Raw genomic sequence first — 27163 nt, 5'->3', positions numbered from 1 at the left:
TGTACTAAGTTTTCTAGGGAAGTAAGATCCATTTAGAAAATCACATCTTCTATGTCTTTGCTACTCCGTGGGATCTCACATCTTATGCATCAGTTGGAAACTTGTTAGAAATTCGGAATCTCAGGTCCCCCCAGGCCTACAGGATTAGATCTGCTTCTTAACAATCCTCAGTGATCCACGTACACTTCAAGTTTTGAAAAGCGCAGCTCTGTGTTACCACTTGTATTGTAATGAATGTAAGGCTGTGCAACAGTCCAAATGTTTGTGCCCCCCCCCAAATTTGCATGCTAAAACCTAAGCCCCGATGTCATGGAGTCACGAGGTGGGGTCTTTAGGAGGTGATGAGGTCATGAGAATGGAGTCGTCATGAATGGGATTAGTGCCCGGATGAAAGAGACCCCAAAGAGCTCTCTCCCCCTTCACCCTGTGAGGACACAGGGCGGTGACAGTGTCTGTGAACCAGAAAGTGAGCTCTCACTACACACTTGATCTGTAGGTGCCCTGATCCTGGACTTCCCAACCTCCAGAACTGTGAGAAATAAATGTCTGCTCTGCATAAGCCAGTCTTTCATTCTTCTTATGATTAAGATTAGAAGTATTTAGATACTGTATGGAAGAGGCCTACTGTATAGAACAGGGAACTATATTCAATATCTTGTAATAACCTATAATGAAAAAGAATCTGAAAAAAGAATATGTCTATATACATATATATGTATAACTCAATCACTTTGCTGTACACCTGAACCGAACACATTGTAAATCAACTACACTTCCATTAAAAAAGAAAAAACAAAAAATACTAGTCTAAAAAAAAGATTAGATGTATTTAGTATTTACCCTTAGTCATATATATAAATATTATTCAAAGAGAAAATCTATAGTATGTTTTGCATAGATATAACGTTTTGTTTTTACTTAGCTGTTATTTGCAAGTTGAAATACTTATGTTAATGTTGCTACTATAGTAAGAGTCAAAGTAAAAAAATTATAATATTTAAGTGGAATGTGCCTTAGTGCTGATAACCAGGTTAGTTTTAGCAAAATTTAAACTGAGAAATGGCATGCGGCAGAAAGAAAAACACTTGTACGATCCAGTAAATGGCATCTCACAAATGCCAAATTGTGTAGATTGCAGAAAATGTTCCTGTAGGACATTTTGATATAGCAAATTTCAATTATTCTAATTTAATTGTCTTGATTTTTATAAAGGGATACGTGTCTATTGGAACTGCATAAACAAATTTTCAGTAAATCTGAAAATAAATTATAAAATTTAAAATTGTACTAGAAACTGCATTCTCTAGAACCACAGGAGAAAGACTCATTTTATCAAGTGCAAGCTTCCCCATGTTTGGAGATATACACCTATTTCCTGAGTGTTTTTGTTCCATCTTTTATTATATTAATGATTACATTAACAGAAACTTTTGATTTAGTATATGCTGTCTCTAAAGCCTGCACATAGCATTACTATCTCAGAGTAAATATACCAAAAAATAATAATAATCAAACTCATAATAGAGACCACATTCTTGTAGAAGTAATATACTTTAAAAAGTATGTGCTGGGGCTTCCCTGGTGGCGCAGTGGTTGAGAGTCTGCCTGCCGATGCAGGGGACAGGGGTTCGTGCCCCGGTCCGGGAAGATCCCACATGCCGCGGAGCGGCTGGGCCCGTGAGCCATGGCCGCTGAGCCTGCGTGTCTGGAGCCTGTGCTCCGCAACGGGAGAGGCCACAACAGTGAGAGGCCTGCATACCGCAAAAAAAAAAAAAAAAAAAGTATGTGCTGACCAAGACCCAAATTCCAGTAAAAAAAAAAAATCTTTATGTCAATATATTTCTATTGCAATGCTGATGACTAAATGGACAAGAAACAAAAGCAAACAAAAATAAGTTCACAGAAATGGAAATTATCATCATGAAACAAAGCAAGATTGTGTGTGTGTGTCTCAAGAATGGCCTGGTAGAGACTGCTTCTAACTGACCCATTCAGGATGGAATTATCAGGAACTCACGACCCACCTGCCAGACTCAATTATGACCAACTACAGAGATTAACTGATCATTAGGCCATTCCCAGGGATAGTCGTATGTTGTCAGAATTTTATAAACTGTCATACCAATTTATACATTAATCATTTGTGAGTTTAGTTAGTATGAGTTGAAACTTTCCCCTGCCCTAACCACCTCTTGATATATGAATGGATTTTTCTCTGGATTCTATTTGCCACAGACCTTGAAAAGTCACATACTACACATCGATGAAACGTAGTGGAGGGTCTTTGATGCCTCAAGTAACCACTTTATCGCAAAGAAAAAGCTGCAGGGCCACATACCTCTCTGTCCACTCCGACCTGTGCTCTATCTATGCAAACATTCCGTTTGCTTCTCCCTACAAGCTAGTCAGAGGTTCATCAATCACAGCCTTTTCCCTCCTTCCACACCCACAGGCTGATTCCACAGAAAGGTGTGCTGGGAAGCACAGGCTTTGAAGCAAGGCACTGGGCTCTCCACCCACTAGGCTGGAACTTGCAAGCCTCGTTTTTCTCATGGGGCTTCCGTGGTGATTCAACAAAATAGCTACGAGTCTCAGCAAGTCAATGCCCCACGTGGGGAAGACCCTCAAGGAAGGCGGTTTCCTTGGTTTCTGTGCATTTCAGAACAGGCACCAGGCTGAGGGTCACCCCGAGAGCGCTGCGGTGCACCCAGGGAGGCTCCACTCAGAGAGCACGTCCCAAGGGCTGGGCGCTCGCCTCTCTACTGCAATGTTCCTTCTTCCGTTTCATCTCCTTACTCTTCCCTCTTCGCTTTGCTACAAATAACTTACTCCCACTTAGAATTTACTACCGTTTCATAGAACAGACGGTCCCGACTTAGGATGGTTCAGCTTAAGGACTTTTCCACTTTACGCTGATGTGAAAGCAATACACGTTTCGCAGGAAGCATACTTCGTATTCGGAATTGTGATCTTTTCCTGGGCTAGTGATGGTGGGTGGCAGCAGCCGCAGCTCCCAGTCAGCCCAGAGATCACCAGGGTGAACAACCAACACACTCACAACCACTCTGGACCCAGACAACTGTGTTGCTTTCTGCGTTCACGACACTAGGTCAACTAATGAATATATAAAACAGGTTTTGTGTTGGATGATTCTGCCTAGCTGTAGGCTGATGTGAGTCCTAGGCACGTTGGTGGAGCCTGGGCTGAGCCGTGGGCAGGGTAGGTGCATTAAATGCATCTTGGACTTAAGGTATTTTCAGTCTACTCTGGGTTTATCAGGACGTAACCCCATCATAAGCCGAGGAAGGTCTGTATTTCAGGTTCCTCCTCAAACAAGGTAGTTCAGTTCTAAACGACACCAAGCACAGCTTCTCAATGCTGTGCCTCTTCTATGACAGAAAAATGCTCTTTATGCTCTTTATGAGGGAGGGACTGTATTGCCTCTGTATAGATCTTCTTTGGGATAATAATATATAAATTTACTACCTATATTCAGAATATCTGGCTCAGTGATTCATAATATAAAAAAAAAACACTACTATTAATACCCATAGTGGACAGTAGCAAAAACGTACCACCTTGGACCTGAGCACTTCTGACAATATTATTATTCTCAGTTTTCAACCCAAATATCTGATAGTGTCAGACATTATTTCATGTAATACTTTTCTCAGTCACATTTTAATAATAATCATTATGCTAATTAATATATGGATTCTTGTTCACCAAAATCTTGTAGAATTTCTTCATTAATTAACTATCATGAATTTAAAAAAGAGTAGAGGGCTTCCCTGATGTCGCAGTGGTTGAGAGTCCGCCTGCCGATGCAGGGGACACGGGTTCGTGCCCAGGTCTGGGAAGACCCCACATGCCGCGGAGCGGCTGGGCCCGTGAGCCATGGCCGCTGAGCCTGCGCGTCCGGAGCCTATGCTCCGCAACGGGAGAGGCCACAACAGTGAGAGGCCCGCGTACGGCAAAAAAAAAAAAAAAAGAGTAGAACACATTTTTCAGAAAATCTATTTTCTTAATATTCTTACACGTTAAAGTTGAACCAATTTATTGAATATCATCTTAACGGTTCAGCATATATAATTCAAATGTAAACGGGAAAAAAAAAACCCAAACTGTCCTTCAACCATTTCAAACCAGACATTTTTAAAGTCGCATGGTGATTTTGAACATCAGCCCTCCATAATTAACTATTATTAAATTGAACTAATACATCAATAACTTTATTTTTTATGCAAACAGAACTTATTTTTTTGGTAAATAAAATCCTGAGAAAGGCATAAGAACTCCACACCAAATGTTAACTCGAGGTCATACTTTTAAAATAAGATTTAACTATGCTGATAACTTCTAACCAATGAAGTTTTAATTTCATATGCATACAAATGTAATAGATATTTACTTTTCTTAGCAATTTTTGTCTCCTAGACAGAATATCTCTTTATTATTATTATTATTTTGGTCTGAGAAGAAAAACAAAGGCTTCTTCTTTAATAATCCTATTGTAGCCTAATGGAATTTATTGTTTTTATTTATTTAAAGGTAGAAATGCAATGCAATTTTGTTCAAAGTGAATTAGCAGGATGTAAGCTTTAATAGGTATTAAATATGAACATATAGCTCTCCTAGTGCAAATATTTGTAGTTTTGCTTGAAATCTATTAGATACTATTTATTGTCACGGCTTCTTTGATTGTCTTCACATTAAGAGCCCATTCCTGCTTCATTTGCTTACATGACTATCCATTTATTTAAATGAAGTAGGCATTTCTTAGGTGCTAGGAATACAAAAAATAAACAAAAGAAAGAAAACACACAATTTATGCCTTTACAATCTTAGCCACTGAGAACTAAGGTTATTTTAATGCACTTCCAAGGAATTATTCTCGAACACATTTAAATGTATAGAAAAATGAATTTTTGAACTCCTGTGAGTAGAGTGAGATACTAGGCATGAGGAATGCGGGGAAGATGCAAAGAAAATTTAAAATCTCCTGCACAGAGGGTCTTTTGAGCAGCTTTCAGTGAGATAAATACATGCTCAGTCCCTCACTTTCCTGGAATCAAGCCAGTCTAACCTCCTTGAGTGATGGTTCCCTCATCTGTAGAATGGTAACAACAGTAAACTCTCAACTGTCCACCCAGAATTACTGTCTAAGAACCAAGATATAGTTTATGGAGACTATAAAATATTGTCTAAATGGGTTATTTTCATTAACAGAATTTTGCTACTATCACCACTTCCCACCAGTAGCCCAACAAATCCCATTGTCCTTTTTCTGTTAAATTAAAAAACTAAAAATAGAACTACCATATGATCCAGCAATCCTACTCCTGGGCATTTATCTGGAGAAAACTCTAGTTCAAAAAGACACATGCACCCCTATGTTCACAGCAGTGCTATTCACAACAGTCAAGACATGGAAGCAGCCTAAGTGCCCATTGGCAGATGAATGGATAAAGAAGTATTGGTACATGTACACAATGGAATATTCCTCAGCCATAAAAAGAATGAAATAATACCATTTGCAGCAACACTGATGGACCTAGAGATGATCATACTAAGTGAAGTAAGTCAGACAGAAAAAGACAAATATCATATGCTATCGCTTGTATGCGGAATCTAAAAAAAAAATGATACAAATGGACTTATTTACAAAACAGAAATAGAGTCACAGATGTAGAAAACAAACTTATGGTTACCGGGGTGGGAGGCAAGGCAGAGGAGCGGTAAATTGGGAGATTGGGATTGACATGTACGCACTACTATATAAAATAGACAAGTAATAAGGACCTGCTGTATAGCACAGGGAACTCTACTCAATACTCTGTAATGACCTCTATGAGAAAAGAATCTTAAAAAGAGGGGATATATGCATATGCACAGCTGATTCACTTTGCTGTACAGCAGAAAGTAACACAACACTGTAAATGAACTAGACTACAATAAACTTTAAACAAAACTCCTCTTTGAGCCTAGTCTTCCAGAATATACACTTTCTTCTCCAAAGCAGGATGGAACCCAGACAAAGAACCTGAGTTAGTTTGTACAGTTCTCAGCTGAATCATCTGAAAGGTATGACTGGGGGGTAGCCTTCCATCTAGGTGTCACAATTATAGCTGGCCTTGGACACTGCTGCCTTTTCAGAAAGAACTGGCTAAGAATAGAAGCTGCAGACACTTTGGCAGGAACTCAAGGGTTATATTTTTAAGTGATAAGGTCTTTCATTATCCCTCAGGTCTCATTTTAAGGCAAAGGCAGCATTTCTTCTTACGAATCAGACAAGACTTGCTCACCACAATGTCAGGCTCTTTCAAGAATGACTGATTCGTGTCTTTCTCATCAGAGATGAGGGCATTTAAGGGACCCAATTTTCTTATCAATGAAGGTGAAAGGCTTGCCGAGTGAGAATGAGGTAATGAGATCTACTCCAGTGCTCAAGCCTTTCGTCCATGACATACTTGCTGGAATAATCATCAAATCCACCCAGAGCATCACAGAACCCCAAGATCGGAGTTCACTGTACACGGTTCTTTTGTTTAGCTGTTGTAGAGCACATCTTACGAGTTGGTGGGGCAAATGTGTATTCCCTTTTTTTTTTTTTTTTTTGGGACGCGGGCCTCTCATTGTTGTGGCCTCTCCCGCTGCAGAGCACAGGCTCCGGACGCACAGGCTCAGCGGCCATGGCTCAAGGGCCCAGCCGCTCCGCGGCATGTGGGATCTTCCCGGACCAGGGCACGAACCTGTGTCCCCTGCATCGGCAGGCGGACTCTCAACCACTGCGCCGCCAGGGAAGCCCTGTATTCCCTCTTTGAGGGGCTGACAGAGAGTAGTTTCAGGAGGCATTAAGGTCATTCATTCCGGCGTTACAACATCAAAGGATGACTGTCTGTCAGAAAGGATGATTATCTATCAGGAAAAAAGTGATCTGTGGTTGGTGAGCACTTCTAGTGTGATGAAGCTGATGATTCAAGTGTGGTTCCAAATCAGACGGAGAAGCAACTGTAACCTCTCAAACAGGGAACTGGTGAGAGGCTATCACTTACAAGCAACTGAGATTGGCCTCCGCCCCAGAACTGGCCACCACTCCGTCCGGGGCGAGGGCTGCCTCTATCTCACCAGGCAAAACCCAGTCCTGACAGTAGCATGTGCCTCTGGTTGCTGCTCCAAAAAACTGGGGGAGCTGCAGCCCATCTTTTCTCAAAGGAGACAGGAAAAAGTTCTTGTATTTTTCCCTCTTAGATGACATCTACCTCTACCAAAGTGTTACATGAAGACATGCCCTCTTCATAAACAGTACTGAAAAACAGTGAACACAAGCCCTGTTCTCCTACGGGCACATAACATGGTCTATTCATTCACTCGTTCATACATTTACTTCCAGAACATTTACTGAGTGCCTTATACACGCTAGTTAGCGTTCTACGATGAACTCTTTCTGGGGGAGACAGACAACTCCCAAGATAAATAGGAAAACTACATGGTATATTAGGTTGTGATATGGAGGTCGGAGAAAGCATAAGCAGGGAAGAAGGGGAGATAATGCCCTCCTAAGTGGAGAAATACGACTCAAAGCAAATCACCCCACATTTACATACACTTTTTTTTTTTTGATGTGCACCATTTTTAAAGTCTTTAGTGAATTTGTTACAAAATTGCTTCTGTCTCATGTTTTGGTTTTTTGGTCCTAAGGCATGTGGGATCTTAGCTCCCCGACCAGGGATCGAACCCACACCCGCTGCCCTGGAAGGCAAAGTCCCAACCACTGGACCGCCAGGGAAGTCCAGCATACATTTTAATTTTTGAGTCTACTGTGGAGACTAGACTGTTTGTCATTGACCAAATGGTCTGAATATTGTGTTTTTTTAATGCTCTACTTCTTCCAGAGTCAGCATCCTTCCCGTCCTTTGCCTCTACGCTCAGCTATTTATTTTGTACGCGCTGTGACATGCCACGCTTTTCACCCACTGTCATCCTGGCCTCCAGATGAATGAGATGCCAGGGTTCTGCGGCCCAAGCACGTCGAAGGCTGTTTCAAAGGCTGAGACAAAGGCTAATAAACAGCATTCAAACCCAGCCAGAGCATCATTTGTAAATGTCTCCATTCATTGCGCGCTCAGGTTTATCCTGTCACAACGCACACCAGGATATTTGTTGTTGCTCTGAGAAAGGCATAATCAATGACAAACAAGCAATTTCTTGCTGAACCTACCATATGGTCGGCTTTCTACTTGCCACGCCATGTACTGCCTTGACTGATACATCTTTTTCATGAAGTTATCCATCTTCCAACCTTTAAGTCCTACAAGCATGAGTAACCACACAGGGTCTGCTGTGCTCAGCCCCTCTGGTGACATAAAACTGATGGACACCCTCCTCCATGGCACCCCGGAAATGGAGCCGCAGCTACAGGGTACCACCATCACCACATTTTTCTACTGAGTCACTTTCTCACACGAGCAAGATGCTCAAATCACTTTCTCTTTAGCGGAAACAAGAAAAAAATAGCTCAAATAATCAACAAAACAATTTAAAAAGCAGAGAACAAGGAAAAGCCACTCTTTTTACAAGAGAATGTAGAGCTCATCATGTTAGATGGAAATATATGTATACGGAAATTTGTGTTCTTAGATGAGAAAATACCAAGGCAGCTTGCTTATAGCTTCTGAATAATCTCCAGGTGAGTCGAGGCATGAAAGGCAGAGTAAGTGTATCTGTTAACATGTGAGTTAACTGCTGTAAATGGATAGGGAGCGCAGAGGTACCGCAGAACTGCCTGGTAGGAAGATGCCTCGTTTTTCATTCCTTTCCAGCTTTAGAATCTGAAACTAAGGACGTGGCATTTTAATGGCTGCTGAAATATAATATTCATGACCCGCAGAAGCACAGAAACGTGGAGAATATGTCTGGCCTCACGTCCGTTTCTGCTTCTGATTATCTTTCTTTGTTATTGCTAATGATGATGTATTCATCCAGCAGAAGACTTAGTGTTACTCATTCATGGGTCTCAGAGGGCTCAGTGGGGAAAACCATAGTGTTTGCACCCTAAATTATTTGTTACCTGGAATGTCTTAGGAATTTAATATCCCTACTTAGTCTAATATTGCGGTGTGTACAAACTGCATATCCCACACTTGAATTGGAGATATTCAAAATAATGTCAATAAAATAAAAGGCACTGCTTATGAAAAATAATCGTACGTTTGCTTACGTACTGAAAAGACTAAGACCGACATCGTATCATCACCATTGTAAACATGTACAAACACATATGTCCCTTTAGGTCAATTACTTGAGAAAGTTCTGATCCTGTTACTTCGAAGTCATCTCCCGCTGACACTGGGATGTAATTCACCTTCCTCAACTCAATACAGCTCTTCTAATAAGTAATAAACTACTGACATCAATTTGTATTTTGTCTTTGCCACAGGTCACCACTTCTGACCCTAAAACTGTGTGTGTAAGGACAGATTCAACTTGTTTTTTTCCTAAATTCATGTCACTGTAGGTTATAATAAAAAGGAAAATCTAGACTTCCGGGAAGATGGCGGAAGAGTAAGACACGGAGGTCATCTTCCTCCCCACAGATACACCAGAAATACACCTACACGTGGCACAACTCCTACAGAACACCTACTGAACGCTGGCAGAAGACCTCAGACCTCCCAAAAGGCAAGAAACTCCCCATGTACCTGGGTAGGCAAAAAGAAAAAAGAATAAACAGAGACAAAAAGATAGGGACGGTACCTGCACCAGTGGGAGGGAGCCGTGAAGGAGGAAAGGTGTCCACACACTAGGAAGCCCCTTCGCGGGCGGAGACTGCTGGTGGCGGAGCGCGGGAGCTTCGGAGCCGCGGAGGAGAGCACAGCAACAGGGGTGCGGGGGGCAAAGCGGACAGATTCCCGCACAGAGGATCGGTGCCGACCGGCACTCACCAGCCCGAGAGGCTTGTCTGCTCGCCCGCCGGGGCGGGCGGGGCTGGGAGCTGAGGCTCGGGCTTCGGTCGGCGCGCAGGGAGAGGACTGGGGTTGGCGGCGTGAACACAGCCTGCAGGGGTTAGTGCGCCACGGCTGGCCGGGAGGGAGTCCGGGGAAAAGTCTGGACCTGCCGAAGAGGCAAGAGACTTTTTCTTCCCTCTTTGTTTCCTGGTGCGCGAGAAGAGGGGATTAAGAACGCTGCTTAAAGGAGCTCCAGAGACGGGCGCGAGCCGCGGCTAACAGCGCAGACCCCAGAGACGGGCATGAGACGCTAAGGCTGCTGCTGCCGCCACCAAGAAGCCTGTGTGCGAGCACAGGTCACTCTCCACACCCACTTCCGGGGAGCCTGTGCAGCCCGCCACTGCCAGGGCCCCGGGATCCAGGGAGAACTTCCCCGGGAAAACGCACGGCGCGCCTCAGGCTGGCGCAACGTCACGCCGGCCTCTGCCGCCGCAGGCCCGCCCCGCACTCCCTGCCCCTCCCTCCCTCCCCCTGGCCTGAGTGAGCCAGAGCCCCCGAAGCAGCGGCTCCTTTAACCCCGTCCTGTCTGAGCAAAGAACAGACGCCCTTCAGGGAACTACACGCAGAGGCGGGGCCAAATCCAAAGCTGAGCCCCCGGGAGCTGTGAGAACAAAGAAGAGGAAGGGAAATCCCTCCCAGCAGCCTCAGGGGCAGCGGATTAAATCTCCACAATCAACTTGATGTACCTGCATCTGTGGAATACATGAATAGACAATGAATCATCCCAAATTGAGGAGGTGCACTTTGAGAGCAAGATCTATGATTTTTTTCCCCTTTTCCTCTTTTTGTGACGGTGTATGTGTATGCTTCTGTGTGAGATTTTGTCAGTATAGCTTTGCTTCCACCATTTGACCCAGGGTTCTATCCGTCCATTGTTTTGTTTTTTTCTCTTAATATATTTTTTATTTTAATAACTTTATTATATTTTATCTTACTTTATTATATTTTATTTTATCTTCTTTCTTTTTTTCCTTCTTTCCCTCCTTCCTTCCTTCCTCCCTCCCTCCTTCCCTCCTTTCTTGCTTTCTTTCTTTCTACTTCTACTAATTCTTTCTTTCTACGTCTTCTCCCTTTTCTTCTGAGCCGTGTGGATAAAAGGCTCTTGGTGCTGCAGCCAGGAGTTAGTGCTGTGCCTCTGAGGTGGGAGAGCCAACTTCAGGACACTGGTCCACAAGAGGCCTCCCAGCTGCACATAATATCAAATGGTGAAAATCTCCCAGAGATCTCCATCTCAACGCCAGCACCCAGCTTCACTCAACGACCAGCAAGCTACAGTGCTGGACATTGTATGCCAAACAACTAGCAAGACAGGAACACAACACCACCCATTAGCAGAGAGGCTGCCCAAAATCATAATAAGTCTACAGACACCCCAAAACACACCACCAGACGTGGACCTGCCCACCAGAAAGACAAGATCCAGCCTCATCCACCAGAACACAGGCACTAGTACCCTCCACCAGGAAGCCTACACAACCCACTGAACCAACCTTAGCCACTGGGGACAGACACAAAAAACAACAGGAACTACGAACCTTCAGCCTGCAAAAAGAAGACCCCAAACACAGTAAGATAAGCAAAATGAGAAGACAGAAAAACATACAGCAGATGAAGGAGCAAGATAAAAACCCACCAGACCTAACAAATGAAGAGGAAATAGGCAGTCTACCTGAAAAAGAATTCAGAATAATGATAGTAAAGATGATCCAAAATCTTGGAAATAGAATAGACAAAATGCAAGAAACAGTTAACAAGGACCTAGAAGAACTAAAGATGAAACAAACAATGATGAACAACACAATAAATGAAATGAAAAATACTCTAGATGGGATCAATAGCAGAATAACTGAGGCAGAAGAACGGATAAGTGACCTGGAAGATAAAATAGTGGAAATAACTAATGCAGAGCAGAATAAAGAAAAAAGAATGAAAAGAACTAAGGACAGTCTCAGAGACCTGTGGGACAACATTAAACGCACCAACATTCGAATTATAGGGGTTCCAGAAGAAGAAGAGAAAAAGAAAGGGACTGAAAAAATATTTGAAGAGATTATAGTTGAAAACTTCCCTAATATGGGAAAGGAAATAGTTAATCAAGTCCAGGAAGCACAGAGAGTCCCATACAGGATAAATCCAAGGAGAAATACGCCAAGACACATATTAATCAAACTTTCAAAAATTAAATACAAAGAAAGCATATTGAAAGCAGCAAGAGAAAAACAACAAATAACACACAAGGGAATCCCCATAAGGTTAACAGCTGATCTTCCAGCAGAAACTCTGCAAGCCAGAAGGGAGTGGCAGGACATATTGAAAGTGTTGAAGGAGAAAAACCTGCAACCAAGATTACTCTACCCAGCAAGGATCTCATTCAGATTTGATGGAGAAATTAAAACCTTTACAGACAAGCAAAAGCTGAGAGAGTTCAGCACCACCAAACCAGCTCTACAACAACTGCTAAAGGAACTTCTCTAGGCAAGAAACACAAGAGAAGGAAAAGACCTACAATAACGAACCCAAAACAATTAAGAAAATGGGAATAGGAACATACATATCGATAACTAGCTTAAATGTAAATGGACTAAAGGCTCCCACCAAAAGACACAGATTGGCTGAATGGATACAAAAACAAGACCCATATATTTGCTGTCTACAAGAGACCCACTTCAGACCTAGAGACACATACAGACTGAAAGTAAGGGGATGGAAAAGATATTTCATGCAAATGGAAACCAAAAGAAAGCTGGAGTAGCAATTCTCATATCAGACAAAATAGACTTTAAAATAAAGTCTATTAGAAGAGACAAAGAAGGACACTACATAATGATCAAGGGATCGATCCAAGAAGAAGATATAACAATTGTAAATATTTATGACCCGACAGAGGAGCACCTCAATACATAAGGCAAATACTAACAGCCATAAAAGGGGAAACTGACAATAACACATTCATAGTAGGGGACTTTAACACCCCACTTTCACCAATGGACAGAACATCCAAAATGAAAATAAATAGGGAAACACAAGCTTTAAATGATACATTAAACAAGATGGACTTAATTGATATTTATAGGACATTCCATCCAAAAACAACAGAATACACATTTTTCTCTAGTACTCATGGAACATTCTCCAGGATAGATCATATCTTGGGTCACAAATCAAGCCTTGGTAAATTTAAGAAAATTGAAATTGTATCAAGTATCTTTTCTGACCACAATGCTGTGAGACTAGAAATCAATTACAGGAAAAGATCTGTAAAAATACAAACACATGGAGGCTAAACAATACACTACTTAATAACGAAGTGATCACTGAAGAAATCAAAGAGGAAATAAAAAAATACCTACAAACAAATGACAATGGAGACACAATGACCCAAAATCTATGGAATACAGCAAAAGCAGTTCTAAGAGGGAAGTTTATAGCAATACAATCCTACCTCAAGAAACAGGAAACATCTCGAATAAACAACCTAACCTCGCACCTAAAGCAATTAGAGAAAGAAGAACAAAAAAACCCCAAAGTTAGAAGAAGGAAAGAAATCATAAAAATCAGATCAGAAATAAATGAAAAAGAAATGAAGGAAACGATAGCAAAGATCAATAAAACTAAAAGCTGGTTCTTTGAGAAGATAAACAAAATTGATAAACCATTAGCCAGACTCATCAAGAAAAAAAGGGAGAAGACTCAAATCAATAGGATTAGAAATGAAAAAGGAGAAGTAACAACTGACACTGCAGAAATATAAAAGATCATGAGAGATTACTACAAGCAACTCTATGCCAATAAAATGGACAACCTGGAAGAAATGAACAAATTCTTAGAAAGGCACAACCTGCCAAGACTGAATCAGGAAGAAATAGAAAATATGAACACACCAATCAGAAGCACTGAAATTGAAACTGTGATTAAAAATCTTCCAACAAACAAAAGCCCAGGACCAGATGGCTTCACAGGCGAATTCTATCAAACATTTAGAGAAGAGCTAACATCTATACTTCTCAAACTCTTCTAAAATATAGCAGAGGGAGGAACACTCCCAAACTCACTCTACGAGGCCACCATCACCCTGATACCAAAACCAGACAAGGATGTCACAAAGAAAGAAAAGTACAGGCCAATATCACTGATGAACATAGATGCAAAAATCCTCAACAAAATACTAGCAAACAGAATCCAACAGCACGTTAAACGGATCATACACCATGATCAAGTGGGGTTTATTCCAGGAATGCAAGGATTCTTCAATATACGCAAATCAATCAACGTGATACACCATATTAACAAATTGAAGGAGAAAAACCATATGATCATCTCAATAGATGCAGAGAAAGCTTTCGACAAAATTCAACACCCATTTATGATAAAAACCCTGCAGAAAGTAGGCATACAGGGAACTTTCCTCAACATAATAAAGGCCATATATGACAAACCCACAGCCAACATCATCCTCAATGGTGAAAAACTGAAACCATTTCCACTAAGATCAGGAACAAGACAAGGTTGCCCACTCTCACCACTCTTATTCAACATAGTTTTGGAAGTTTTACCCACAGGAATCAGAGAAGAAAAGGAAATAAAAGGAATCCAAATTGGAAAAGAAGAAGTAAAGCTGTCACTATTTGCAGATGACATGATACTATACATAGAGAATCCTAAAGATGCTACCAGAAAACTACTAGAGCTAATCAATGAATTTGGTAAAGTAGCAGGATACAAAATTAATGCACAGAAATCTCTGGCATTCCTATACATTAATGATGAAAAATCTGAAAGTGAAATCAAGAAAACACTCCCATTTACCACTGCAACAAAAAGAATAAAATATCTAGGAATAAACCTACCTAAGGAGACAAAAGACCTGTATGCAGAAAATTATAAGACACTGATGAAAGAAATTAAAGATGATACAAATAGATGGAGACATATATCATAATCTTGGATTGGAAGAATCAACATTGTGAAAATGACTCTACTACCCAAAGCAATCTACAGATTCAATGCAATCCCTATCAAACTACCACTTGCATTTTTCACAGAACTAGAACAAAAATTTCACAATTTGTATGGAAACACAAAAGACCCCACATAACCAAAGCAATCTTGAGAACAAAAAACGGAGCTGGAGGAATTAAGCTCCCTGACTTCAGACCATACTACAAAGCTACAGTAATCAAGACAGTATGGTACTGGCACAAAAACAGAAATATAGATCAATGGAACAGGATAGAAAGCCCAGAGATAAACCCACGTGCATATGGACACCTTATCTTTGATAAAGGAGGCAGGAATGTACAGTGGAGAAAGGACAGGCTCTTCAATAAGTGGTGCTGGGAAAACTGGACAGGTACATGTAAAACTATGAGATTAGATCACTCCCTAACACCATACACAAAAATAAGCTCAAAATGGATTAAAGACCTAAATGTAAGGCCAGAAACTATCAAACTCTTAAAGGAAAACATACGCAGGACACTCTATGACATAAATTACAGCAAGATCCTTTTTGACCCACCTCCTACAGAAATGGAAATAAAAACAAAAATAAACAAATGTGACCTAATGAAACTTAAAAGCTTTTGCACAGCAAAGGAAACCATAAACAAGACCAAAAGACAACCCTCAGAATGGGAGAAAATATTTGCAAATGAAGCAACTGATAAAGGATTAATCTCCAAAATTTATAAGTAGCTCATGCAGCTTAATAACAAAAAAACAAACAATCCAATCCAAAAATGTGCAGAAGACCTAAATAGACATTTCTCCAAAGAAGATATACAGATTGCCATAAAATACATGAAAGAATGCTCAACATCACTAATCATTAGAGAAATGCAAATCAAAACTACAATGAGATATCATCTCACACCAGTCAGAATGGCCATCATCAAAAAATCTAGAAACCATAAATGCTGGAGAGGGTGTGGAGAAAAGGGAACCCTCTTGCACTGTTGGTGGGAATGTAAATTGATACAGCCACTAGGGAGAACAGTATGGAGGTTCCTTAAAAAAACTACAAATAGAACTACCATATGACCCAGCAATCCCACTACTGGGCATATACCCTGAGAAAACCATAATTCAGAAAGAGTCATGTACCAAAATGTTCATTGCAGCTCTATTTACAATAGCCTGGAGATGGAAACAACCTAAGTGTCCATCATTGGATGAATGGATAAAGAAGATGTGGCACATATATACAATGGAATATTACTCAGCCATAAAAAGAAACGAAATTGAGCTGTTTGTAATGAGGTGGATAGACCTAGAGTCTGTCATACAGAGTGAAGTAAGTCAGAAAGAGAGAGACAAATACCGTATGCTAACACATATATATGGAATTTAAGAAAAAAAATGTCATGAAGAACCTAGGGGTAAAACAGGAATAAAGACACAGAACTACTAGAGAATGGACTTGAGGATATGGGGAGGGGGAAGGGTAAGCTGTGACAAAGAGAGAGAGAGGCATGGACATACATACACTACCAAACTGAAGGTAGATAGCTAGTGGGGAACAGCTGCATAGCACAGGGAGATGAGCTTGGTGCTTTGTGACCGCCTGGAGGGTTGCGATAGGGAGGGTGGGATGCAGGGAGACGCAAGAGGGAAGAGATATGGGAACATATGTATATATATAACTGATTCATTTTGTTGTAAAGCAGAAACTAACACACCATTGTAAAGCAATTATACTCCAATAAAGATGTTAAAAAAAAAAAAAAAACAGAATACCCTGTGGAATATCTGTGCATCATTTACCCGGTTTCATTAATTCTGGCTGCTGAAGTTAATTTAAATTCACTCTGGTAAAATGAGTGCTCAGTATAAAGTTTTAGCATACTCAGTGACACTTACAAATAGTCATATGTTAGGTGGTAAATAGTAAACAGTCTTGTTTATTGCAAATAATCTTAGCCAATAAATGTTATTTATGCTCCATTTAAGAATAAAGATATTAATCTGAGATCACAGAACGATCTTTTTGTTAATGCTAAAAGCAATTCTGCTTTGATTAGTTGCAAATGCAAATATTACCCAACTTCTTTCTCCTTCTTTGATAGTTGTATAGAAATAAAACTAAAAAAAAAAAAAAAAAAAAAAAGAAAATCTACTGATTGCTATGGATTAGAAGAAGATTAATAAATCTGAAAACTCTTCCATTAAGTAAGGTAAGGGGTTGCATATCATCTATCTTTGGAGGGAATGTCCTAGAACGTTTTATAAATTTCACCATGGAATTATTCCAAGGTTATTCTTCGTTCAACATGAAAGTACAATAAAATCTGGGGTTAAACATAAAAGCCTCTTAAATACTCAGCAAAGTTACCAAAGAGTCCTTGATAAATGATTCATACATTCAGGTGTTTAGAAGTACAGGCATTTGGCCATGGAAATAAGTTTAAAATTCTTTCGAGAAAGGAGATCCAACAATCATCAGTAACTGATGATCTGTGGTTGGCACTCTGCTTATTCAACTTTCTTTAATCGAGACCTCTAAAATCACGGTTGCCTATCCAGGGATGTGCCAATGAATTCGTACACAGGAAGAAGTTTTGTGTTCTTGGAATTTATCAGTATCAAGTGTTTCACTTTAATAATTCTAACAATAATTTTCATTATACTTATTTACTAACTTAATTTTAAGTTAAAATTTATTTTAATAATGAAAAACTAATGAATAATTTAACAAGATTATTAAAGATGTATTATTATCAAGACGTATTAAAATCTGTGAGTCTGTACCTGTGTGTAATATTCTTTTAACCATAAGGTCTTTTGCTAGTTGTTCACAAACATATGCATCTGTATGTGTTATATGTATGTGTCTATTCAATATAGATTCTCTTTAGTTCCTTATAGTGTAGAGAAGAATTATACATTTTACTACTTTTAAAAACTAAAAAAAAATGGGGTGCTCATTTTGTGCAATTTGTCAAGGTGACAGAATCGACTTGTGTCTTCAGAATCTTTGTCCATTGTACTTTTTATTCTACCATAAACAACCGTATCAGATCTTAAATATTTTTTCTCCCTGTGTATTATTCTGAATTTGTCTTAACTGTACAATTTCATTAACGACCTTTTTTATTCTCTTGAAAAATGGGCAAAACAAAAGCTGTGAATTTCTGTAAGAACAGAGATATTGACTGAAGGTGTGACTGATTGTTTAATAGAATTTTATGTACTACCTTAGGTAATGAAGGTGATCTTTGCTTGTGGCTTTGAGTATAAGGACGAAAATGTGAATGTGTATTTGCAACTCAAAGTATAAAACTCCTGTGCCCAGATGCACACAGTGAAACCAAAGTAAATTAAATGCATGAATGAAATTCTAGAAACAAGAAAGGGAGGAAGCAAGAGAGGAAAAAAGTGATTTGCCATGTTTTCTCTCGGATAGACGGACTCCGATGGTAAAATGGAATTGCTCTGCACAGGGACAAATTTTACCTGCAAGGCTTGGAGGAACGTGCTTCTTGGGTTTCCTCCTTGGAAGGACAGAGGTGAGTCCTTGCAGGCTAAGTAGAAGAGAGGGCATCAGGGCACAGAGAAAGGGTGAGTAAGGTGAAGACCAGCGAACATGGCTTGAGGGAACAGTGCAGATAATGATGCCACACTCCCATCCTCAAGTCCCCGGGTCCCAATCTCCACGACTGAGATTGGCAGAGGGATTGCCAGTAGGGTAATGATGCTGAAGGCACATCTAAAGTAAGAATTTGTTTTCAAATACAGTGATACGTAGTTTGGTAAGTAATAATAGTTAATAGGCATCAAACGTGTAATGAGAGGCAATATGGATTGCTTTATCTCATTCAATCCTCACAACATCCTTAAAAGATAGGTGCTCATCTTCTAACCATTTTATGGATGATAGAAGTGAAGCGTGGGGATGTGAAGTAGGCTGCCCAAGACCACACAGCTAGTAAGTGATGGAAACACGATTAACCTGGGTACTCATGATGATAGAGACAATGTATTTTTTTCTTGGTACACTAGACTGACTTGTAGAAGTTTACCTTACATGGTGGAGGACCAAGAGGAATTTTGAGTTGCATTAAAGTGACATGGGTAGAAAGAGTGAGAACAGCCTTCTTCTCACCCAATCCCACTGTATTGCTCTTGTAGGGTCTCTGTCTTTCTCTCACACACACACTCCTGTGTATCTTCTAGTTTTTCTACTCCATTCTGCCTCTTCCTCAGTTTTTCTTCCACACTGATTGTCTTAGTGTGTTCAGGCTACTATAACCAAGTAACACAGGCTGGATGGCTTATAAATAAGAGAAATTTATTTCTCACGGTCCTGGAGACTGGACGTAGTCCACGATCAAGGTGTCTGCAGATGTGGTGTCTAGTGAGGGTCTGCTTCTTGGTTCATAGATGGTGTTTTCTCTCTGTGTCCTCACAGGACACAAGGGGATCAGGGACCTCTGTGGGGTCTCTGTTATCTGGGCACTAATCCCATTCATGAGGGCTCCACCCTCATGACCTCATCACCTCCCAAAGGCCCCATCTCCTAACACCAATACCCTGGCGTATGTGATTCAATGCATGAATGCTGAGGGGTCACAGACATTCAGGCTACAGCACCGATGTCCCCAGGCTGTCCTAGGCAGCTGGTAAAACCCGTTACAGCCCCGTGTTACTGTCCACACTTAAAAACGCTGCCGGCCCATCATCCTCACTCCCTCTAAGCCTGTGCTTCTCACCGGATATGCCAGGCCCTTAATCTATAATCCACAGGATCCGTAATCACCGTCCTTACATTACTTCTCATCATTGGCGCCAGGGACCTTACATCCTAATGGTACTGTACTCCAAGTACAACATGGCCTTTCATGCTACTGCCTTCATAGGTTTTCCCCAGTGTCTCTGTTGATCTCCTGCTCTTTAACAGCTAATTTTACCTCTGAGACATAGCTCAAATTTAACTGCGACTTCCTTTCTGATGGTGAAATTCTACCCCCTCCACACTGCATCCTCCTGTGGTCCAGAATACTTTGTTCTTCCTGTTAACTTTCTGCATTATAACAACTGAATCACATTCCTTTAACTCTTCGAAGCCACATGGTGGGAGGGATCCATTTTCCTGCTCATCTGTCCCTAGCACATGGGGCATGCCTAATCTAAGTTTTCAATTCAATTCAATTTTTTTTTTTTTTTTTTTTTTGCGGTACGCAGGCCTCTCACTGTTGTGGTCTCTCCCGTTGCGGAGCACAGGCTCCGGACGCGCAGGCTCAGCGGCCATGGCTCATGGGCCCAGCCACTCCACGGCATGTGGGATCTTCCCGGACCGGGGCACGAACCCGTGTCCCCTGCATCGGCAGGCGGACTCTCAACCACTGCGTCACCAGGGAAGCCCTCAATTCAATTTTTTCATCAAAAAGAGCAAAGGAGTAGATTCAGTCGCAAGTAAGCATAGTCTGTCCAGCTGAAGATTTTCTTTGAAGGTGGTTAACTTTGACAGAAGAGAAAAAAATAGACACACAGTAGCCATATTTAGAAATGTGAAATATGAATATTCTGTTGCATTAGCAGTTTATGCCAAGTAGTAGCAATAAAATGGCCATTTCTGACTGAGTATGAAATCTATGACCAAGCGCTGCACGCACATAACTCATCACCAATACTCTGAAATGCAGGGTCTCCCATTTTCATTTTCAGAGAAGGACATGAGGCTTAGCAAGGAGAAGAAATTGCTAGAAGTTGTACTGCTACACATGGAGAAAGCAGAATACGACCAAGGTCCAACCTCAAACTGTGCTCTTGCTATGATGCCACCCACCCCACGTGGCTGTTTAGTTTCCTTCAGTGTCATATTCCAGCTGGTCACATACAAGTAAGTAGCCACCTAAACGCAGACACAAAATTAAAGTCCCTGTAGTACATGCAACAATTAATTTGACAAAAAAAAAAAATCAAAACCACTGACCAAATCTTCTCTAGTAACTAACACTTGTCAATACCATATTTTCCTGAGTCCTGAATAATAAATGAAACTCTGTAAGAATTAAAGCTCATTAATTTCCCAATAAATAGAAATGTTTTAAATATAAACATGTTTTAGCCATGTTCTATATATATATATATATATATATATATATATATATATATACACTTTAAAGTAGTTTAAAATATATACATAAACTACTGAGGTATGATTGACATGTAAAAAGATGTACATATTGTACATAAATCAATAAGTTTGGGGATAAGTATTCACTTAACATCCAAACCATCATCACCATCAAAGCATAAACATATCCACCACCTCCCAAAGTTTTGTCCTGCCCTCTTTACTTAGCCATGTATTAATGATAAACAGATGATATTCTTATCTCTAGAATTATCATACATATGGAACAATAGAAAGAAAATTGATGGGAACTATACCAAAATATTATTTCATAAATATGTTGGTATAATAGTAACGTTTTGTCTGCTTTTTATTTGTCTGTATTTTTCAAATATACACTAATACAGTGTGTGTTCTGTGATGAAAATGATTCAATCTGGGGAAAGCATGTGGGCAAACCAAGTTATAGAAATACTATTAAATTAAGACCTGTCACATTAGTGAGGAATGATCATGAACAAAACATGTTATTCCTGTTGTATACAGTTCATACTGTTGTCTTTTAGGAAACGTGCAGGAAAAAGTTATTGTGAAATATCTGTCTTATGCTTGTTTCCAAATGTATCAATTTATTTGAGACCAGTTTTGTGATATTAGTGTCAATTCTCAGTTTCATTATCTTTTTTTAACCGGTGAGGAAGGAAGGGGTGCATACAGCAAGCATTATTATAATGCTTAATAATTAAGCATTATTATGTATTATAACTTGGAGCCCAAGGTCAGTAGTACAAGAAATGTGTGTTTGATAATCGTATTATAAGTCAATGTATGCGGTGAATCCCTGAAAATGACTTCCACACTAAAATAATTTAAAAACCGTCATAATGAAAATGAAACTTGAGATAAGGAGCTGCAGCTGGGTTGTCCAACTCGGCAGCTATAAAGCCACCTGAGGCTCAGAACCATTTGAGGTGGGGCTTTTCTGAAAGGTGGGACCCAGTAAGTGTAAAATGCACAACAGATTTTGACAGATTAGCACAAAATGATATTCATCATTTTATACCGACTATATGTTGAAATGATAATATTCAGAATATATTACATTAAACAAAATATACTCTTTTCTTTAAAAACATCTTGAGTATAATTGCTTTACAATAGTGTGTTTCAATTACCTTTCTTTTTATGGCCAAGTAATATTCCACTGTATATATGTACCACATCTGCTTTATCCATTCATCTGTCAATGGACACTTAGGTTGCTTCCATGTCCTGGCTATTGTAAATAGTGCTGCAATGAACATTGTACTACATGTCTCTTTTGAAATTATGGCTTTCTCAGGGCATATGCCCAATAGTGGGATTGCTGGGTTGTATGGTAGTTCTATTTTTAGTTTTTAAGGAAGCTCCATAGTGTTCTCCATAGTGGCTGTATTAATTTACATTCCCACCAACAGTACAAGAGGGTTCCCTTTTCTCCACACCCTCTTCAGCATTTATTATTTGCAGATTTTTTGATCATGGCCATTCTGACCGGTGTGAGGTGATAAATTTCACCTGTTTCTTTTACTTTTCAATGCAGAGAAAATTTTAAATTTCACACCAGTCTGCATTATATTTCTATCAGATACCACCGACGCAAAGTTTGAAATTTCTCATGAGAACGTGGCTGAAATGGTCGCCTCTTATTATAAACTACTTATCATTTAGTATTTGCAAGTCACACAGTTAAATTCAATTAAAATCTGGAATTATATAAACTTCTTTTATTAAAATCATTAGGCATTTTTGCTGAAACAAGTGATCTAGAAATTATTTATTCTGAAATAATGAATTAGGTGTTATTTCTGACTATGGAACACAGAGTTCGTTCCGTATTTTTTTGTTTCAACATTTTGAATGATTCTGCTAATAAATGAAATAGAAAAATAGTACATGGGATTTTATACTGGAAGATTCTCAGTGGAAAAGGAACCCAAATTAACATGGGAAACTCAATTACAACTTTTAAATAATATATTAGGACTCAGGATACTGATTAAGACCAAAGAGTTCTCATACGATACAAACACAGTAGTTGGTGCTCTAAATTAAATTTCTCCTTTAAAATAACATAACAATGACTAAATAACATGTTTAAAATATGTTTAAAATAACATAACAATAACAATAAATCTAAAAGGTACAAGGTCACCACCTAGCATAAGAGAACAAAAATACCTTGCATATTCATGATTATGTATTGCACTGAGATATTTTTTGTATGGTGCCAGCTTTGGCTATTTTAGAATCTGAACTCATGAGATGACTGGGTTTTCTGCTATTTGTAGTTTCATTAAGGGGAAAAATCAAATGTATAACTGCTTTTAAATGTATATCATACTTTTATAAAATCAATTGCACCTGAATTCTGGGGTATTAAATGTGTTTTCATGGTCTACCAAACATTTGCTTTCCTTAAGTGTCTCAGTTACTAAATTGCTTTGATTTAACTTGAAGTTGTCTTAATTTACATATGTAAGCATATACATTTCCAAAAAAGAAGATCCAAAAAAGTGATTGACCTACATTCCAAAATTGCATCGTCCCATCCACACAGGGAAACACATTAAGGTCTTGGAGTCTGAGTGACTTCCAGGTATGCATAGGCCACTGACGCATCATCTCTGCTCGGGGTGCATCCTTCTCTGTCAATAAGGCCATTATTCAAGGCATAGATGCATCTCCAGAGTTGTCTATTTTGCTCCCTCCATCTCAGTTCAACACTCCTGCAGCCACAGACTCCTCCGAACTCTTGGAAATGAGGCCAAAAGATGTGTCTAAATTACACCATTTACTAACGCTAAGCAAAGATCTTTCTTTGGTATATATCGGAGATCATAATATTTATTAGGCATCTCATTTATATATCCTTGCCAGCGCAACATGGAAGGTAAGGTTATAATTTGAAAAGTCTAGACTCGTTTATATTTCTCAATATCTGGCTGCTTTGGGGGAAGGAGACAGAAGAGGAAGTTGTTTGCAAAGACAGACTCTCATTTTACTGAACATGCTCAACGAGAAGGCATGTCTGTAACATCCTGCATCTAAGACTGTTGGGTGAACAGAGATGCTAACCAAATTCAGCACCAAATTTCAAAGACAAAGGGGTTAACACAGGTAACAAAACAAAAATAGTAAACTATCAACTTCATAACTCAAGGATTATTGGGTAGAACGGAATTAAAAACTCATTCTGTATTTTCTTTCTGAAAACTATCTTGAACAAAGAAAAAAACATCAATCCATGGTGAGTTTGACATGCTTTGTAATGTGCCTTGTACACATAAAATAATTCTGCTTTCCCTAATTCCCTAAGGGCTAATTCAGCCCTTAGCATTACCCCAAGGTTTCCTTTTCCATCCAGAATCCTTATTGTTGTGGGTTTCCATATGGTAAATTCAGTCTTCGCTGAGAGCAGAATGTAGGTCAGTCTTATAGAAAGCTGCATTATTTATAATAGTGATATAATCACAGATCCATAATCTTTCAATTATTTATTGGTGATTACCATAATGTGCCAATCATTTTTCTATGGGGTGAGGTACCATACAAAAAGAAGATATATTCTCTTGCCAGGTGTTTATTTTATGAATAACAAATTCCACTAGGTTTGGACTCCTTTTTACCAACTATATTTAAAGGATTAACAGACCCTGAGATGTGAATAATAATGTATGTGGCAAGCAAACTCTGATTTAAATATATTACTAATTAAATAGATAGCATGTGATATAAGAGTTCTGGAATACCACTTCAAGAGTAACGTGCAAATAGTTTCATAATATCTGCTGATTTATCTGAAATACTTGAATATTATTAAATGATTACAGTTTAATTTCCACTTGAGATATTTTCCTGAAGGAAAACAAACAAAAATTTAAAAAATGCAAGATTAAGCATCACTACATAACCCTGAGGTCTTTAAAATATTAAGTCTGACAAATCATAATATCTCTCATTCCACTTATGACACGTCAAAATATTAGACACTGACAGGAAATCAACACGTAGTCTTTAAATTTTAGAAGCAGCAGCTGCTAACTGCCTGTGAATACGGCTGCTAGCAGACAACATTCTGAGGTCAACGTTTACCCAATCTCCATCTCCATATAAGTAATAAACTTTATATGAGATTTCACATTATTCCAGTCTTCCGTATGAAACATCCACTACAAAAATCATGAAAAGACTGACAATGTCTTTTTCAGAGGCACGCAGAATTTAGCAACTTGACAGTATTGTCCAGAGACTACAGAAATGTTTTCTTTATGGTGGGGTTCGGGTATGAGGCCGCTTTTTGCAAAACATACAGTAGACTAAAATACACAGATTTAGAAATCTAGAGATGGCCACTGACACAAAGAAGCAAACATAAGATTAAGACTTTTCTGGCCTACTACCTTTTAACAAATGGATCAAGTTTGGACCCAAGTAAATGGAAGATTATTTTACATTATCCTCGGTATTCTTAAGCATATGAAGTTGAAAAGACAATTAGCATTCCAGGGAGTAGAAACTTTTCAAATTAAGTGTTCTGCCCAAACTGGAAGGCATCCAAGCTGTTCTCTAAAAATATCAATTTAAACAACTGTTTACTAAAAGAGTGGAAAGAGAATTTTTGTCTGCTGGATTTAGATAATTCCCATGTTCCTAACCAATGTTTCATAGTTGAGCTCATGCAGGTATAACCTGAGTAGTGAGATGCTTAAGTTATCAATCCTTTTCTGCATCTTTTGTTTTCTTGCTTTTTCAAGCTCTTCAGGCGCTCATTGAAGGCAATGAACAAACTCTGCACTTTGGGCAACACACTGGGATGTTTTCACTGAGTGATCTTTGAGAACATTAACATCAAAACTACTGTGTTATCATTAGTTTTGTGTAATTTTAATGCCGACACCATTTCACTCCCCTTGCACACACTTTCTTTAAAAATCCACCGATTCTGAGTGAACGCTGCTCTAGTGGTTTTGGTTTTATCTCTGTGTGGGAGACGGCCTGGGGGAGTTTGCCAACTGAAAGCATAAATACACCCTCCGTTACTGGAAAGGTCCCACCATAAGGCTCTTTATAAAACCATGCCGTATGCAGCAAGACTATGAGACTGTGTACCTTTTCCAATAATCAGAATTCTCACTGAATATCACTTCAGTAAGTAAACAGGTAGAAGTACAGATAAAACTACAAACCATGGGCTACACTTTGACACACTGTTTACACTGCAGAAAGTAATGAATAAAGTTTGCTTCACTCTGCTCATTTGAAAGTGAATATTAACACATCTTTTCTTACTGAACTAGGAAAATGACTCTCAAATTTTATATGTTCACCAGATTTTAAATGGCACAATCAGTTTGAGTTAACTGCATGCAAAAGCGCACGGCCAGTCAAATATGTCTTCTACCCTCTTCTGTCTATGACTTCCAAAACCCCATGAGCTGCCTCATGGTACCTACTGTCACTGGAAACTTCCTCTTCCTACACTAGGGTTGAGCTTCTGAGGCAGTACCAAAGCCCCAGCATTCTCTTTTCCCATTCATGTTTTCTAATCCTGTTTATAGTAGAAATACAACAGAAAATGGTATTTTTCCAGATAACTGATGAAAGAAATGAGTTAACAACAATTTGTGTTTGAAAAAAAATATCTTTGCTTAGGGTTGTTCTTTGAGGGTGATTTATTCATTGCACACCCTTTTATTTAAATCCACAAACCAGATATTGAATTTCTGGCAATAGGGCCTTCATGGTTAACGAAGAAGCTGCCTACTTTTGCATGTGCACAGAGTTAAGGCACAGCGTGAGGATGGGATACACCAGGCATGGGCTAACAACTATGTTCAGATGGGATCTCACCCTTACATTCATGCATTACATATGCTTTGGAAGCCTTAGTTTAAGGTGGAAATGACACCAAATTGATGACACTCTTGGAAAGATTCCTTGAGAAACACCTTCACATCTCTTGACAGTGATTCACCTGACATAGGCACTGAGAAATCACACCTATTGTGACCAAGGCTCTTTGGGGAAGCCCTGGTTGATG

At 39.4% G+C, this 27163-nt stretch overlaps 1 protein-coding gene across 2 annotated transcripts in view; it reads right to left on the bottom strand.

Moving 5' to 3' along the window:
- CSMD1 (CUB and Sushi multiple domains 1) overlaps positions 1-27163 on the bottom strand; it is a 1753128-nt gene that overhangs the window by 1522412 nt on the left and 203553 nt on the right. The window lies entirely within an intron of this gene.

Source organism: Globicephala melas, chromosome 21 (assembly GCF_963455315.2).
Source record: "Globicephala melas chromosome 21, mGloMel1.2, whole genome shotgun sequence".
Taxonomy (NCBI): domain Eukaryota; kingdom Metazoa; phylum Chordata; class Mammalia; order Artiodactyla; family Delphinidae; genus Globicephala; species Globicephala melas.
The sequence above is the reverse complement of the archived record's forward strand: the minus strand, read 5'-3'. Positions and strand labels throughout refer to the sequence as shown.